A 6871-nucleotide genomic window follows, 5' to 3' on the forward strand; every position below is an offset into this window, starting at 1 on the left:
CGCTTCGCGCTTGTGTGGAGCTCACGCTGGGGCTGTAATGACTGTAATCTCGGGAACAAGCCGCTCGGGGAGCCGGCGGGGTGGCGGCGCGGCGGGGTTTGTCTTTTGGCGGCGTGAAATTTTGTGGTTCTCCGGGATTCAAACCGGGAGAAGCGGAGCCCGGGCGGGGGGAGCGGGCGGGGGGCAGCCCGCCCCGGCGGGCGGTGCGGCAGCGGCGGAGCGGGCGCCGGGAGGAAATTAAACGCATGAAGCAAAACAAAAAAACAATCTGAAGTTTGTTGGCTGTGCTAACAGGATCCTCTCCACTCCTGTCTGTCTCCCTATTTAAATGAACACAGGGATTACCCCGTGAGGAGGAAATGGGCAATAATGGGGCAATAAACACGTTTACTATGTAATCATGGTGGTAATTTGCAAACCCCCTTTCCCTACCCCCGTGCCCACCTGAGGAAAGGTTTTGCGTTCAGACGACAGTGCTTGGAGGACGCGGCCGTGCTGCTCCGTGTTGTCACCTCCCGGGCTATGAAATCAGTCCTGCTACTACAGCGTATTGTTATTTCTGGTCAAAATCAGAACTTTTCCAAAAGTAGCAGTGTTTGTGTGTGTGTGTGTGTTTGTTTAGTTAACTTTAGTTAATACCCACTGAGAGGTGTTAGGAGATTGAACAATGCCCAGTGAAGAAAAGGGAATGAAAAAATTTGTCATTTGGCTGGGATCTCTGTGACTGACAGAGGCTTAAAAAGTCTCTTTCCAGAGCTGAGTACGATGCTCCATTTTAAGAAGTGACTGTTATGCTGTTGGCTCCTTGAAGAATACTTTATTTAAAAGTCTCTACAGGGTGTAAAAACGAGTGAGTTTAGTCAGGAGAGCTGGGTGAGCCTGTAAATTACCGCTCTGTCAGGATTCCTATTGCCTATTACAAAGTACCTTTTTACCCTGAACTTAAGCTCTACACTACAGAGACAGCAGATGTGAAGTGATGGCTTCCAAAAGCAACACAGATGCTGTAAAATTTCCATTGCAATATTTCAGCAAGGAAACTCAGGAGACATGCTGAATGTTACAGTTTAGAATTACACTATAACTCTCCCAGAAATGAGAGAATACCAAGTTTCTCCACAGTACAGTTGTTCTTATGCTCTTGTTCTCTTACAGCGTGAAAAGAGATGCAGTACAAAGATACTGTGTGTCTTGAAGCTGTTCAGTAGTAACAAAATTGGTAATGGGCAACTTTATGGCAATTTAGTAATGATTGCACATCCAAATTCCCTAGTAAGACCGGGATAATTTTTGAAATTGTCTTTCAGGTGTATAAAACAGCTGTGGGGAGGCTGCTTTACTTTCTGTGCCTGAAAAGCAGCCTGGATTGCTCAAGGCTGTGGAATCACAGCCCATTGTGTGTTCCTCATACACAGTGACTTCCCTGAAGTCAGTAGAAGTACTGAGATGAAGGAATCAAGGGTCAAGTCTTGAAAATGGTTTGTGTGTTTATTCTAGAACACAGAGCAGCTGCTTTTTTTCTGAAAAGCTGAGCTTTACTATAGCAATACAGATTACTTTAGAGCACTTTTTTTGCGGAGATTTCAAAACAGATGTCCAGCCATCAAATCATGCAGAAATATAAAGCTGGTATTACAAGACACCACAAACTTTTGCAAACCTATAGATTTGACAAGTAGAAAACTCTTCTACACATCTCTGTTGGCACACATATTCTTTCCTCTTTTATTCAGACATTGAAGTTTGTCACTGCCCTCTCTAACATAAGCTTATTTTTTTGTGTGTATGCATCTTAGGCTTTGCATTTGAGATTATACAGATCACACCATGATCAAACCAGGTAATGGTAACTACAGGGCATTTTAGTTCAAGATTAGTAAATTGGCACTTTTTCTTTTGGCCTTTTTTTGTCACTGCAAGAAAAATACCACATAAAACCTAGCATTCAAAATGGAATCTTTTTTATTTAAAAGTACAAATATTTACTTTATAAGAGTAAAAAAAATGCTTTTTAATTCCCACCTAGTATTCTCCAGTCAATTTTACTGTGGCATTGTCTGCATTGGATAGGTCAATGAATGGTGCTTTTATAAAAATGTTTGAAAAGAAGAACTCAGTCCATGGAAATTGTTCAAATAATCTTGTTAGAATGAAGCCTTGACTGAAGGCAGTAATTTCATGGATTAAACTCAGAAGGGGCTGTCTAGGCTGATCTCCTTCCTATCACAGGCCACAGAGCTTTATCCAGAGACTGTCTGCTCGAATACTGGTTAGCCACAAGACATGGGGGATTTTGCATGGACAATACATTGAACAACACCATGAAACTAGAAACTGGAACTTTTTGAGAACAGGGTAAGTGAGAATAGGAATAAAGAGTTTTTACAGGCAAGTTAGTAGACAGCATAAGGTGGAGTTGTGGTATCTTACTGTGTTCAGCTTTTCCCTAAAAAAAGTATCAATTAAAGGCAAGAAAAAAGGTTTTTTTAATCCATCGTTTTCTCTTGTACGGTCCGGAACTGAGCAACATGATGGACAGTCTAAGTATGAGAAGGAACACATTGAATTGTACTTCTGCAAGTCTGCAAAACAGAAATTATGAGTAAAAATCCAGCACTAGAAAACCTGCAAAGAAATAGGGATGGGGGAGTATAGCATGCATATATATCTTATATTTTGATAGATATTTTTCCTTTCAAAAAAAAAAGATGGCATTGTCACATCTTCTGAAAGCAGCTTGTATTTTGTCGTGATTCATGAGAACTTTTTTATTTTGTGGAGAAGAAAAGCAATGTTCTGTTGATGTCTTTTCAGGGATGTCACATCTAATGGTGGTTCAACACAGTATCATGATGCTACTGTTGGTCTGTGAGATGTGAGAGAGCCTTTAGCAAAAAGGAAATAGAATGAATACAATCTGCTACAGTACCTGCTTCCAGAGTGCGGTGAGCAGGTGGCAGAGAAGGAGGAGAAACTTCTGGCAGAGCGCTTTGCGGTCCTGTTACCATAACGGAGGATGACAAAGTGATTGATCAGTGCTGTGTTCTCAGGATTGTTCCAACAGTGAAGCTGCAGGCTGTGGCCCTGAATGTGGCTGGAGGATTTTCTGCTGAACGTAGGAGCAGATCATGATTAGACTTTTTCCCGAGGCTGGGTTGGATGTATAGGCTTTGCTAGAGAAGCAGCACAAGCAGCAGAATCAACATAAGAAGTTGGTGAGAACAGCTGTTTAGCATGAGGGCAACATAAGATCGATGTGTATCAAAGGGCTGACTTTTATTCTCCCACACTATGCAGTTGATGATTGGGCTTATTCAGTGTAATTGTATATTGCTTCATTTCTCGGTAGGGAAACAATGGAAGAAGAAGGAATGCAAGAAAATATGGGTTATATAGATTATGAAAGAAAAGAAGTGTTCTTGAGGGCAATCTTTTAAATTTTCCTTAATAATATTTTGTAATTTTTGCCCATTTTTTAGCAAACTTTATTTATAATCTACCTGTGCTGCACGTTGTAATACCTCATGGTGTGATGTTTCACATGTGATAAATCGTCTGACTTTGAAAGACAAATTGTCCTGTGTTAAGCAGTCCATTGATTCATTGTCACAGTATTTGGAGAACAATACAACTATCATGCAGTTAAGTATGTGTGGACACAGTGAGTAGTGTTGTCTTCCTCTGGTTATCCAGGAAACCATCCACTTACTTTCTGGAACTGCTAGAACACTAGTGTGTAAATGCACTCTGGAATCTCAGGAAGGTTGTGTGGATCCAGGCTCGCAAGGAGATATTTTGTCTCTGGAGATAGTACGAGTGTGTAAACACACACCACTCTCTCCTAAAGGCCAAAGCTTGTCCAGATCTCTAGTATGCCAGTGACTGCTGTGGTGATGGCTGTGATTTTCTCTCTCCATGCTCCATCAGAATGTCTTTAATGCTCATATATGCTGAAATAGCACATGTACCATCGTGACTCCCAGCATGGGTTGGGAAGTCCATTTGATCAGTCTTCAGTTTTGGGAGACCTCAGTTTTAACAACTTGGTTATAAACCCTTGCAAAGCTCCTGGTAAATATCCACTGCTAGTGTATTGCCATACAATAATTTAGGTTGGAAAAGACCCTTAAGATCATTGAGTCCAACCATTAATGTAACACTGCGAAGTTCACTGCTGACTGTGGCCCTGACCACCATGTCTACACATCTTTTAAACACCTCCAGGGATGGTGACTCCACCATTTCCCTGGGCAGCCTGTTCCAATGCTTAATAATTTTTTCCTGATATCCAGTCTAAACCTCCCTTGTCACAACTTGAGGCTATTTCCTCTTGTCCTACCACTTGTTACTTGGGAAAGGAGACCAACATCCATCATCTGGCTTACCTGACTGAGCCGTAGGCATCTGGGGTGAACAGCTTCCAAACAAAAATTTTCATCTGGCACTAAGATGGTATGACATGCATGCACCTGGGTTTTGATGTCAGATCTACTGGAGGAACTAAGGAGGGTCTATATATTAACTTAACCTGTGTTAACTTTGTGGCATCTATATTTGGGTTAGATGACAGCGGACAGGTTAATAGCATAAGTAACGTTTACCAACTCTGAGTATTGATGCTGACAGGGTATGAGGATGACCTACAACAGAGCATCTGGGGAGCGCAGGTTTCTCTCTTATACGCTGTAAATCAGAGCTGGAGTGTCTCAGTTGCCACCCTACAAGGAGCGGTGGGACTCCTGGCCAGACATCTGGCTCAGCCTGTGCACAGCTCCCCACTGGCTGGTCCAGCCTGGTGGAATTAGATATGAAAGGCTTTGAGCTAGCGATGCCCCATCTGCAGCAGGCTAGTCTGGGCTATCAGAGCTGATGCAGAGACAAGATTTGGCAGTGTAGTCTCCTTTGACTTACTAACTTTTGCATAAACTATGTGGAGGCATTAGCTTATGTGTATGCCCTCTTGCATGGTGTAAATTAATGAAAAATTAATGAGGTGATGCACTTATGAGTAAGAAGTGAACTGATGAAAAAAGTAACACTTGGTGTTGAAAGGCATGGATAGGGATAAAACCCAGATATAATGAGAAAGCCAAACTTTGTATGACTGATTTGAAGAGGAATGTGTGTCATTAAATCCTTGAACAATACAAAGTTGTTCATAAATTCTGACACTACTTTTTGCACCTCATAAGTCAGTAATAGCATAATTTAAGGAAATAATGTTTTGCATACATGTCTGAAGTGGATATTTTTTAAGTTTCACTGTTTCCAATCCCAACTTTTGATGGAGGACACACAGTAGTAATTTTTAAAGTATTGAATGATAAGAATCACCCTGAGAAATTCTTACTGAAATTACTCATTGCCCTGGAGTTAAAATGGAAATAACAAACGTATCTTTCATCACTCATTTTGAATATTTATTCTTTGTGTTTCACTTACTCTAAACAATTTTTTAGTCTCTAGGGTTAGATTCTGACTAATCCTTCACTGTGTTAATTTTGCTGGGACAACACGTAAATGGCTGGTGATTCAAAATATGAATAAAGACAGCAGGCTTGGACTTGCGCTAATTTTGATGAATAAATTTGCCTCAAGAATGACAAGTTGTGTTAGCACTTTTCACTTTATAACATTAGACAGTCACAGATGTTAACTCTGTGCAGAGAATCAGCATTAGGCAGCATTTGGAACTGCTTATAGGGAACTCTCAGGGAGTTTCAGCAGAAACTCACTCTTAAAAACCTTTGTCTATTTTTATTCTAGTTAAAGAGTAGTGTGATTGAAAAGCAAAGTGTTGAGAGGAGTTTCACTGTAATAGCAAAATGTCCTCCTTTTATTTTACCCACTGAACTTTTAATAAGGATATTCCTTTGCCAGTTCATTTGAATTTTCTTGGTTCATAGCTGGTGTTAATCACAGAATCACAGAATCGACTGGTTTGGAAAAGCCCTCAGAGATCATCAAGTCCAACCCTTGGTCCAACTTCAGTCCATTTACTAGTTCATGGCACTAAGTGCCATGTCCAATCTCAGTTTAAAAACCTCCAGGGACGGTGATGATGGCAGTAATAGTCCCCTGTGTGTGTGATGGGGGAAAAAAAAGTAGTACCCCACTGGCATGAGATTTTTTGCAGTTGTCTTTTGTGGGCTCCTAGCAGTGTCACAAAAGGTGCAGTCCTGATTGAGTTCTTGTCTTTTCTTTCTTTTATTTATTAATTTATTTTGACTTCTGGGAGGACTAGGGGATGTTGAGGAAGTTGTGTTGCAGGAAACAACCACAAGGGAAGAGATGGATGTTAGAATTGTAGTTCTAATGTTGTCTCTGGTTCTACTAGTTGGGTCCTTCTGTCTTGATCTACTCAGGCCCCATTTCAGGATGACAGGCTTACAATTCTTCCAGTGGATTGTGGGGTTCCAAGGAAAGGGGTGATAGCAGCCATAATGGGATAGCTGTTAGTCTCACTTTTTATTGCATTTGCCTTATCAAATGGATTCCTTCTGGTTAATTCACTGAATTAGAGAGCCCTGTAAGGAAATAATAAATGGAATACCTCATTTTCTTGCCATTTGGGCTATACAGATTTTTTTTTTTGTACCACAGACTTTTTACCTAGTAAGTGTAGCCATTGTCTGAACCTTCACTTTGTCCTTTGCTTTTGTATGTTAGGCTGGTTGGTTGTCTTTAGCTTAGGGCTCATTGACTAAGTTATCCTATCTAACAAGACCTTGTTGCTTTTGTTTGGTTTTTAGCTCCTTGACTTCTGAACAGTCCTGCTAACAGGGAGTGGAGCATCTCCCTTATGAGGAAAGGCTGAGGGAGCTGCGTCTCTAGCTTGGAGAAGAGGAGGCTGAGGGGTGACCTTATTAAT

This window comes from Nesoenas mayeri, assembly GCF_963082525.1.
Source record: "Nesoenas mayeri genome assembly, chromosome: 2".
NCBI lineage: Eukaryota > Metazoa > Chordata > Aves > Columbiformes > Columbidae > Nesoenas > Nesoenas mayeri.